This window comes from Sminthopsis crassicaudata, chromosome 4 (genome assembly GCF_048593235.1).
Source record: "Sminthopsis crassicaudata isolate SCR6 chromosome 4, ASM4859323v1, whole genome shotgun sequence".
Classification (NCBI taxonomy): domain Eukaryota; kingdom Metazoa; phylum Chordata; class Mammalia; order Dasyuromorphia; family Dasyuridae; genus Sminthopsis; species Sminthopsis crassicaudata.
Genome location: NC_133620.1, coordinates 198,237,757 through 198,249,413, shown reverse-complemented (window position 1 = coordinate 198,249,413; position 11,657 = coordinate 198,237,757). Strand labels below are relative to the sequence as shown.

Here is an 11,657-nt window from a genome sequence, read left to right as displayed (position 1 = left end):
AAAGTGGTTTGCCTAAGAAAGTTTGAGCCATTGTTGGTGGACCAATGACATCAGGAGGATGATATCTGGACTTGCATGTGAATTGCATTTAAGTGAGATGGGACTGTGCAAAGTCCCTAGTCTTTTTCCTTCAGAATCATCAGAGTTCAGTGGCAAGACAAAAATCAGTATAACTGGTGATAGTCTCTGGATGCAATGGGTGACCTTGGATTTTCTGAGTTAAGGTCTTTCCTGGGTCTCAGATTGTCTGAGATAACACCCATTCAATGATTAAGGCTAGGTGAGAATCTAGTTAAAAGATGGCCTAGTTTACCACCATAAAAATAACAATCTGGGAAGATAAGACCCTGAAAGCTAAAATAGGCCTCTTGAATCCAAATCCCTTAACTATGAATTTTCTTTTTAATAGCACCACACAAGAGATAAACATCAGCCATAGAAAATAATTTGTTTTCTTTTTTCTCTCTTGCCAGTCTCAAGGTATGAGTGGGGAGCTAATAATAAGCAAAGAAATGGCTTTAAAAAAGGAATAGAGAAGGGAGTAGCATAAACTAGAAGCTCATAAAAGCAATGGTCAGCTCTTCCAAACCCCAACTACTCTATACCTATTTCCCCTATACCCCAGGGAAGAGCTGGTTATTCTGTATTCAGATGGGGAAGAAATACTTGCTATGGGACTTTCCGATATTCAGGAAGGGAAAGAATTTAATCTAATCAGTCACCATGAGGCATCATGAGACAGATCAAGTCCATGAATCATAGCATTAGACCACATCTTCTTGTGCCATGAGCAACATCAACAACGGGGAATAGCAAAGCCCAGAGGAAAAAAAAAATAATTACTAGCAATACCTTTGCCGGGAATAAACACTGGATCACATCCTTCTGACAGATTGTGGCAGTAGGTGTTTTTTTTTTTTGTTTGTTTGTTTGTTTGTTTTGTTTTTCCCTAATAACAAGTACAATTTGAAAAGACACCAATAAAATGGCTATTCCCTCAAACCAATTGTACCAGTCACATTTCTACCAGACAGGTCTGACTTCTGACAATATTCTCCAGAGAGGTGGGAGGAACCTTCTGACACTACCTGAGGTAGGTTGTGGGTGTCAAACAAAAAGAGAATCAATTCCCCGGCCCCCAATCCTTGTCATTTAGATGGAGTGCAAGAAAATTTTTCACCAGTGCTAATGACTAACTTCTCTTTGGAGGCTCTGAGATCATCAGAAGCAGTCAGGGAGTAACTTCGAGGGCTCTGGAATGAATTGTCTTAATGTAAACATACTGTAACAACTGTCATTCATCACATGATGAGAGGGTTATGACTGTAGTAATGCACTGAAAGGGAACAGAATGAATTCCCAGATATACAGGAGATACAAATATTAATTGACAGATGAAAATAGTTATTGTTCAGTCATTTCAATTATGTCCAATTCTTTATGATCCTATTTGGAATTTTCTTGGCAAAGATACTAGAGTGTTTTGCCATTTCCTTCTCTAGATCATTTAACATCTGAGGAAACTGAGGCAGAGTGAAATGACTTATCCAGCCAGAGTCACAAAAGTAGTATATGAAGCTGGATCTTCCTGACCTTTGTGTTCTCTATTAAAATAAATAAATAAATAAATGCAAGGACTCTTCTTCCAATAAGAGGAAGCATTGAGAGCATAATATTTAGAGCTGAAAAAATTTAAAATAGTTTTTTTGTCCAACTTCTTTATTTTGCAGATAATAAAAATTAAATCCGAAGGATGAAGGTCTCTTGCTCCAGATCACACAGCCAATAAATGCCAAGATTTGAAACCAGGCCTTATAATTCCAAAACTAAAACTCATAATACTATTCCTCTCTACATACTAGGATCAAATCTTTGGGCCTAGAAGAAAGCTTAGAAATCAGCTAGTCAAAATTCCTCATTTTTCAGATAAGGAGATGCAAACTATAGGGTAGCATCCCTGTTCTAAGATCACACAGATGATAATAATACCACAGCTGAGAATTGAGCCCAATTAATCTGATTGCAAGTCCAGCATTTTCTTTATTATACCCATACTACCTCCAGATAACCTATTTTTCTCTGGATGCCAAAAACTCAAAGGAAATCTTTGGATTCAACTTACATTTAACATTTGTCAGTTCTCTCTCTCTCTCTCTCTCTCTCTCTCTCTCTCTCTCTCTCTCTCTCTCTCTCTCTCTCTCTCTCTTTCTGTCTCTCTCTCTCTCTCTTTCTCTCTCTCTCTCTCTCTCTCTCTCTCTCTCTCTCTCTCTCTCTCTCTCTCTCTCTCTGTGTGTGTGTGTGTGTGTATGTGTGTGTGTAAAAGGCAAATATAAAACATTTGACTCATTTCTTTTTTTGTTGTTTTCTTTTTTCCCCTAGGGCTATACATGTATATTAACTTTAAAATACACTTCTTTATGAATCATGTTGGGAGAGAAAAATCAGAATAAAGGGGAAAAAACATGAGAAGAAAACAAGCAGAAAAAAGGTGAATATAGCATGTATTGATTTACATTCAATCCCCATAGTTCTCTTTCTATATGCAGATGGCATTTTCCATCTAAAGTTTATTGGGATTGCTTTAGATCACTGAATCACTGAGAAGAATCAAGTCTTCCCTAGTTGATCAATACACAATCTATTATTGTGTACAATGTATACCTGATTCTGCTTGTTTTGCTCAGCATCAGTTCATATAAATCTTTCCAGCTCTTTCTAAAATCAGCTTATTCATCATTTTTTATAGAACAATAATATTCCATTATTTTCATATACCATAACTTATTCATCCATGGTATCTACTTATTTTCCAATTCTTTGCCACCACAAAAAGAATTATTTAACAAACAGTTTTGCACATGTGGCTCCTTCTCCCTCCTTTATGATTTCCTTGGGATACAGACCCAGTAATGGCAGTGGTGGGTCAAAGGGTAGGCACAGTTTTATAGCCCTTTAGGCATAGTTTCAAATTACTCTCCAGAGTAGTTGGATTATTTCACAACTCCATCAACAATGCAGTAGTCTGCCAGTTTTCCCACATCCCCACCAACATTTATTATTATGTTTTCCTCATATGTTGATCTCAGAGGTGTGGTCAGAGCTGCATTTCTCTAATCAATAGTTATGTAGAGAATTTTTTCATATGAATGCAGATGGCTTTAATTTCTTCATTTGAAAATTGTCTCCTCACATTCTTGACTTTGGGAGTTGGGGATTGGGGAATGACTTGTATTCTTATAAATTTAACATAGTTCTTTACATATTTTAGAAATAAGGCTTTTATCAGAAATACTAGCTATAAATTTTTTAACCTTGTTTGCTTGATTTTGTTAGTGCAAACTCTTTTTAATTTAATGTAATCAAAGTTGTCCATTTTGCATTTCATAATGCTCTCTAGTTCTTCTTTGGTCATAAATTCCTTCTTTCTCCAAAGATCTGATAAACTATCTCTTGCTCTTCCAATCTGCTTATGGTATCATCATTTATGCCCAATCATGTACCCATTTTGACCTTATTTTGGTATGGGGTTTGAGATGTGGGTCTATACCAAGTTTCTGATATATAATTTTCCAGTTTTCCCAGCAATTTTTGTGAAAGTTAGTTCCTATCCCAGAAACTGGAGTTTGGGTGTTTATCAAATACTAGATTACTATAGTCATTGATTATTGTATCATATGTATCTAACCTACTCCACTGATCCACCACTGTAGTTTTTAGCCAATACTAAATGGTTTTGGTGACTGTCAGAATTTTAGGTCTGGTACTGCTAGGTCATAATCCTTTGTACTTTTTTTCATTAATTCTCGTGATATTCTTGTCCTTTTGTTTTTCCAGATTAACTTTATTTTTTTTTCTAGCTCTATAAAATGATTTCTAGCAGTTTGATTGTTTTGGCACTGAACAAGTAAACCAATTTAGTTGGAATTATCATTTTTATTATATTAGCTCAGCTTATCCATGAACAATTGATATTTCTCTAGTTGTTTAGATTTGACTTTATTTGTGAGAAGTGCATTGTAATCATGTTCATATTGTTCCTGGATTTGTCTTGGAAGGTATACTCCCATGTATTTTATTTTGTCTACAGTTATTTTTGAGTCTGTTGCTTTTTAAATTAACAGAAAATATAAACTTTAATAAATAGAATTTTTAAAAACTCAAATTTTTCGTTATTGTTCAGTGCATCCCATTTGGGGTTTCCTTGTCAAAGCTATTTGAGTGTTTTGTCATTTCTTTCTCCACCTCACTTTACAGGAAAGGAAACTGAGGCAAACAGGATTAAGTGACTTGCCCAGGGTTACACAACTAGTAAGTGTCTGAGCCAAGATCTCAACTCAGGAAGGTAAGTCTTCCTTATTCCAGGCCCAGGGCACTTTCTTCACTGTGTCATCTACTTGCCTTCTCTCAAAAGCATACATGTAGAATTCATCATCATAATTGAAGTAAAGAAAGACCAATAGACAATTTTAAGAAAATTTTCAGGGAGAGGGGATGGAACCAAGATGGCAGAGAGGATACAAGACTTTATCTGAGCTCTCCCCTTGACCCTCAAATTAATAGCAAATCAAGCCTCTGAACTGGTTTTGGAGTGACAGAACCCACAAATATTTGGAGTTTAACTAATTTCTAGCAGAAGATAATTTAGAAGAACTTCAGAAAAGACCTGTTTCAATTAGGCAAAGAGGAAGGTGGGGTGAGCACAGGTGGCCAAGCACAGACAGTGCAGAGACCCAGTGTGATGTAGGCTCTGCACACTGAGGAATCTACCAGGAGGAATCTACTGCAGTGTTGGCAGCTCTGTCCTGGTTGCAAGCCAGTAGACCAGCAGATTAGCTATAAGGCATCCAAGACAAATACAAAAGGCAAATAGTGAGCTAAACCCCAGAATATCAAGGGACCTAGCCACACCCAACCAGCACCAGAAATTAGTCAGCACTGACTCAACACAGTCACTGTCACCTGTAGAGGAAGCTTGAAACAAACTCCCCTTTGCTCTAATTGGAGTTAAATGACTTGCCCAGGGTCACATAGCTAGGAAGTGTTAAGTGTCTGAGGCCAGATTTGAACTCAGGTCCTCCTGACTTCAGGGCTGGTACTCTATCCACCATGCCACTTAGCTGCTCGTCAGACCTCAACCTTTTTTTAAAAAATGATCAAAAAATCAAAAAGAACTCTGACTATAGATAGTTTTTATGGAAAAAGAAAAGAACAGATTTCAAACTCTGATGACATTAAAAGCAGATCATCTCCAGGTAAAGCCCCAAAAGGTGATATTACAAGGCTCTCTTGGAAAAATTCAAAAAGGAGCTTAAAAGAAAATTAGAAGAAAAATGGGGAAAGGAAATGAGAAGTTTGCAATATGAAAATACAGAAATTATCTGAAGAAAACTCTTTACAAATTAGATTTAGTGAAATGGAAAAAGCATATAACTCCTTACAAAATAGATTTGACAAAATGGGAAAAGAAAGCAACTCCTTGAAAAACAAAATTTGTGAAATGGAAAAAAAATTCATTGAACAAAACAACTCATTTAAAAAATCAATTGGCCAAATACAAAAGAAGCTGTAAAAGGTAACTGAAGAAAATAATCCACTAAAAATTAAAATTGAACAAATGGAAATAAATGATTCAATGAGACATCAGGAATCAGTCAAACAAATATAAAAATAAGAAGAAAATGTAAATCACCTCATTGGAAAAATCACCTCATTGGAAATCACCAAATTGGGGGAAAAAATGTAAATCACCTACTGGAAAATAGATCTAGGAGAAAACTTTCATGGAAAGAGGCAGATGGAAAAATGGTCACTTTCACAGGTTCATTTCAGTAGAAGATCTATAAAAATAATTTGCCCCATATACAGGTATCATGATCCCTTGGCTATAATATGTATGATATTCCAGGTGCAGTGGTAGCTGTCATCTATCTGCCTTTCTGGAAATCACTGATGTCACATCAGCAAAATCAACACTCATGCAGCTGTGTTCACAATTTTGTCCTTAAAAAAATTACAGTATAGTAAATATATATATATATATATATATATATATATATATATATATATATATATATATATAAAAGAAAATAATTCCTCCAAGGTAGTTAGGATACTCTTCTGAGATAGGATACTTGCCATATAACCATGGACCAGATACTTAGGCTCTCTATACCTTATGAATTTTGTAGGTGGAATAAATTTCCAAACCAACAAAATATATCATGGAAAGAACACAAGATTTTATTTTTGAAATTTATTTGTTCATCAATTTACTCCTATTTATTCATTTCTTCTGATTCATTCATTTATTTGCTTGTTTGTTGTTTATAGTAAATATATTTTTATCTAGAAAGAGTTATAAAGATTTATGATGGAATGATGAATAAAATTTTACTTGAGTTTGGGATTTATCAGTTAATAGCTATGCAACCTTAGGCAAATGATTTAACTTATTTAGGCTTTATTTTCCACAGCAGCACTATGAATAGAAGAACCAAAGGTTCTTTACATTTTTGTTGTTGTTGTTGTTGTTGTTTTGGTTTTGTTTCATAGACTCCTTTGATAATATAGAGAAACTTAGGGTTTTCTCAGAATAATGTTTTAAATATTTTTTTCTTTAAAAAATGGAAGTGATTTAAGGACTAATAGTGAAATACAGTTATCAAAATATTTTAAAAATAAATTTATTGTTTTTATAGGTTAGGAGCCCTGGGCTGAAGTAATTTCTAGCTCATTGGGGGTAATGTCTTATTTCTATGATACCTTCCAAGTCTACCAGACTGCAAATCTTTGGAAAAGATCAAAATTTCTAATACAATCTCATTTATTTAAAAAAAATTAAGAAACCTTATACCTACATTTTTGTGGATTTTTATTTTATTTAACTATTTGCTTTTCTGAGCATGCTGGTTTTGAGGTTTGACAAGACACTGCTGAATTTTCAGGGTTAATAAAAATAAATATATGGTATTCAAGAGGGGAATAGGATTAATGCTTTAGTATCTTCAGGAAAATAAAAGAAACCCCAGAAATCAAGAGATAAGAAAAAGAGTTAACATTGTTAAATGGCATATTTGTTGGGAATTTAGACCTTCTAGATGGTATTTGTGAAATGAGGATTTATCTCATAGTCACACCCTTATTCCTTAACTGACAAAACCAGTCTAAAGATTGTGACTTTGAATTAACCCTGAAAGTGCCCAGTTCAGATGTCATTGAGGAGTCCAAACAAAATGGATCCTATTTCAAGAGATGATAGAAATGTTTTAGTGGACTAATTTCCACACACTCAAATATTTCTGGAAATTTCCTCAAATGTACATGGGGCAAGCATGAAAGGTGGCTTCAAGGGAGCTTTTAAGAAAAAAAAAGAGGATACTGAACGACCTCGGACCTTGGAATAGAAGATGAAAGAAGGAGGAGACCAAAGGATATGGCAAAGCTATAACTTGAGGGAAGAAGTATGGTGGAGGTTGACTAAGGAAGAATTTGTCTATAGAACCAGAAGATCTCAGGATGCCAGTATATTGAATCATGGATAATTTTCCAGTTTAACATGAAAGCTTTCGACTTGATGCCTCAGGTTCAGGCTAGCTATATCACCCCTCAGAATTCTCCACTACACTAAAGATTTGTGGGTGACACTTCAGTACTGCCATTTACTCAAATCTTTACCAATTCTGTTTCCCTCTTTTGTTAGAGGGGCAATAACTAACATCCCCAGCTTCATTTAACTACTTACTATCAGGTAATTTCTCAGGTTTCTTTTAACATATGAGTTGCTTTAATAGTTCTTGGAAGTTTTCCAGTGTCTGCGAGCATGTTGTGGACCCCTTCCATTCTCATCAATACACACATGCATAGTTTTGAACCTATTGTCCCAGAGATAAAACTAGTGTAGGGGAGAGTAAATATCAAAGTATTGAGGGAAATATTTGTTTGTTTTTTGCTATATCTTCTAATTGAATGAAGAAACCTGAGAAATTATCTAGTCTAAGCTCCTGATATGTGGATGTCTCTTCAATATTTATTGTAATCCAGACCAACTCTTTTCACCCCAATTGTTAGAGGGGAAGTAATTAATACCCTCAGTTTTATTTAATCACTTAACATTAGGTAAATTTTCCAAAGGAATATTTAATTTAAAAATACAGTTAAATTTTCTATATCATGAATTTCCCCATTGCTGTTTTGCTATATCATGTGTCAACATAAGAAATTAAATAGGAATTTGGGGGGAGTTTTGCAGAAGCTTCAAATGATATATAAAATTCATCAGCCAATTCAAAGCCTGTGGCTAAATATGTAACCCAAATTTTACAATAAAGTAATATAAATATATATATGTGTGTGTATATATATATATACACACACACACACACACACATATATATATATTCAATAAAAGAAAAAAATCTGATTTCTTCTCTGGTATGAAGGGAGGACTAAAAAAATTTATACAAATTTTCCAGATTGCTGGGGGCACCAACATCCCTAGCTCCCTGCTTTGTGGAAGGGATAATTGTATAGCAAAAACCAAATCAACATTTCGCTCAGTACCTTGACATAAGTCTCCCAGTTACTGAGGAAACTGAAGCTCAGTGAGGTAAGTGACTTGCCTAGGATCACACAGCTAGTGAGAAGCTGAGCCCAGATTTAAATCTGGACCTTTTGATACTGAAACTAACACATCTTCCACTGTACCAAGTACCAAGCACCTCTCAGGCTGTTCCAGTAGCTTTCTCTGGGGGAAAATGTGCCTCCAAACACGCTGGCTTGGAACCCCTCCAAATCTGTATTGACTGAACTAGTATGAGAAGGATTTTGCCTCCGGCTTTGGTAAATGATGACATCACCTTTTGGCATTCCAACTATTGAACTGTTAAACTTGCAAAACCTCCTGCTTCGTAGTACTTTCCACCACCACACCAGGTTGAGAAGAACATCCATACAGACTTTCCAACCTGCACTAATTAAAAAAAAAAAAATCATGGCTGAACCCTGAAGTCTCTATCTTTAGCTAAGAAAGCACAGAAGGGCCTCCCTTGCACTGGTTTGGTGAGTCTTAAGGAGGTGGTTGGACACCCTTTCCTTCATGGTTATGAAGAAGGAGGGAATGACTGCTGTTCACATTCAGCAATGCAACCCTAAGATGCCTCTGAAGTCCGCTTTCTCAGTTGTTGAAGCTTTGCCTCACAGCCTGGGAGAAGCGGCCAGCTTTGTCCTCTCAGCTGGAAAGGAAGCAGGCCCTGGCACCCGACACCAGACACCGCAGGGTGAGCTCGCTCCCCACCCTGCCCCACCAAAAGGCACTGTTTCTGAATTTAATCCCGCTTGTGTTACTTGCTGGGCGTGCAGCCTCGGTTAGCCACAAACCCTCCTGTACAGCTCAGTTTCCTCACCACACAGAGAATAACAGACAATACTTCTCCTTTCTTCATACAGTCAAGCAAAACAAATTCCTCCTCGTCCTCCTTTCTCCTTCCCTCCCTCCCTCCCTTCCTTCACCTCTCTCTGTCTCTCTCTGTCTCTCTGTCTCTGTCTCTCTGTGTCTCTCTTTCTGTGTGTCTCTGTCTTTGTCTCTGTCTCTTTCTCTTTCCTCTTTCCTCTCTCCTCTCTATCTCTTTTCTCTCTTCTCTCTTTCTCTCCCTCTTTCTCCCTCTCCCCTCTCCCCTTCCCTTTCTCTCTTTCTTTCTCTCCCTTCTTCCCTCCCTCCTTTTTTCTTTCTCCTCCCTCCTTTCCTCCATCTCTCTCCCTCCTTCTTTCCTTCCCTCCCACTCTCTCCCTCTATCTCTTTCTATCTCTGTTTACGTCTGTGTCTCTCTAACAGTTTGTCTCTCCATTTCTATCTTTTTCATCTGTATAAGTGTAAAATATGTTTTTTTTGTGCCTGTGTGCATGTGTGTTCCACATTATATATATATTATGTATATATATATATATATATATATATATGTAAAATCAAACAGAAGAATTTTATTTTATCCTAGAAGTAGTAAGGACTTAATTCTACTTGAGCAAGCAAGTGATACAGTTATACTTAAACTTTTGACAACTGGAGCAGTCACAAAGTTCCCAATACGAAGTGTCGTGAAACATGAAAAAGACACTAATCAGCGTGATGACCAACCAAAATTCCAGAGGCATACATATGTATATGTATATATTTATATTTTTCAATACACATACATATATGTATGCCTCAATCTGTCTTGCTTTTATCTAGAGACCGATAGCAAGTTTCATCATGAGTCATCTGCGGTTGTGGGGGGTCACTGGGTTAATCATTGTTCTTTCCGTGTTTCACAAGTATCAACTCAATTTACATTGGGAATTTTATGACTGCTCCAGTTGCCTAAAATTCAGGTATAACTATATTTTTTCCCTGCTCAAGAAGTGTTGACACCTTACTACTTTTTAGGACAAAATATAAACTATTCCATTTGGTATTTTAAATCCTTCACAATCTGCCTTTTTCCCCTTTCTCCAGACTTATTTTACATCACTCCTCTTCATGTTTTCTGTGTTTTAGCCTTGTTCCTTGTAAGTGACACATTTCTTTTCTTGGACTGTCCCCAATTCGTACAGTGTTCTGCCTCCTCAACCCTTATGTAATATTTTGTTGTTGGTTTTTTTAGTCATTTCAATTATGTCTAACTCTTCATGACCCCATTTGAGGGTTTTTTGGCAAAGATACTGGAATAGTTTATCATTTTCTTCTCCAGTTCCTTTTATACTTGAGGAAATGTTAAATGACTTGCCCAGGAGTTCACAGCTAGTAAGTGACTGAAGCTGAATTTGAATTCAGGAAAATCATTTTTCTTAATTCTAGGCCCAGCACTGATTTCCCTTCCCCCCCCCAGTTGCCCCATAGTAAGTGCTTAATAAATATTTAATGAATTGAATGACTTTATCTTGATCAAGCTAATTTGAATAGATGGGAAACAAAGCAAAACTCAGGGGTGGTGAATGTTTGGATCATGAAATAGCATTTTTAATGGACTATGATAATAGTTTTTATATGTACTACATGGGATAAATATTCTCCTGTGGCCTGTAAGCATTAGAGAAGATACATCAGTTTAAATGTTCCAAGTCTAAACCAATTGCTCAGTATGCTACATAATGTGCCCTCCATCAACCATGTCCTTCAGATGCAATAATAAGGGTAAGGGCCTGAGGGTTGGGTAGAGAAGAAAGTCCCTTTAGTTTCAGTCCGTCACAAAACCATGACTCTCCTTCAGAAACAATCCAGGTTGGAGTTTTGCTAGCATTGGTACATGATACCTCTGGAAAGCTATGAATAAGTTATAAGTCAGGTCAATTATTAAATTGTCTTGGAATGTGTTCAATGCATAACCAATGCCTTAACTCTTTAAATCTATAAAAGTACCTCCTGGTGCTGGCAAGAGAATGAGGGCTGAAAAAACAAAATTCACTCACACATGAAATGCACCATTAGATTCTTTGAAGAGAGAAAAATGCACCTGGTTGGTTGGTTAGACTCACAAAAATTAGCAAGTGGTCAGTGTTTTACTCCCTGGTCTACATTTCTGTCCCTAAGAGCAAGGGAGCATGACTGTCTGCTTAAAGGATAACATTAGCCTCCCTGATTCATTGCTTTAGTTTTGACTTCTGCCCCTGGTTCAATCATAACT

The 11,657-nt window shown here is 36.3% G+C and overlaps 1 long non-coding RNA gene across 2 annotated transcripts in view; it reads left to right on the top strand.

The window, feature by feature from the left end:
* Positions 1-4,257: 4,257 nt before the first annotated feature.
* LOC141566106 (uncharacterized) overlaps positions 4,258-11,657 on the top strand; it is a 56,261-nt gene continuing 48,861 nt past the window's right edge. The window contains exon 1 of one of the 2 annotated variants that reach the window (XR_012489235.1): positions 4,258-4,342. This is a non-coding gene — a long non-coding RNA (uncharacterized LOC141566106). Of the gene's footprint in view, positions 4,343-8,954; positions 9,276-11,657 lie in introns of those variants that run through there. The other variant, XR_012489234.1, reaches the window with a different exon arrangement.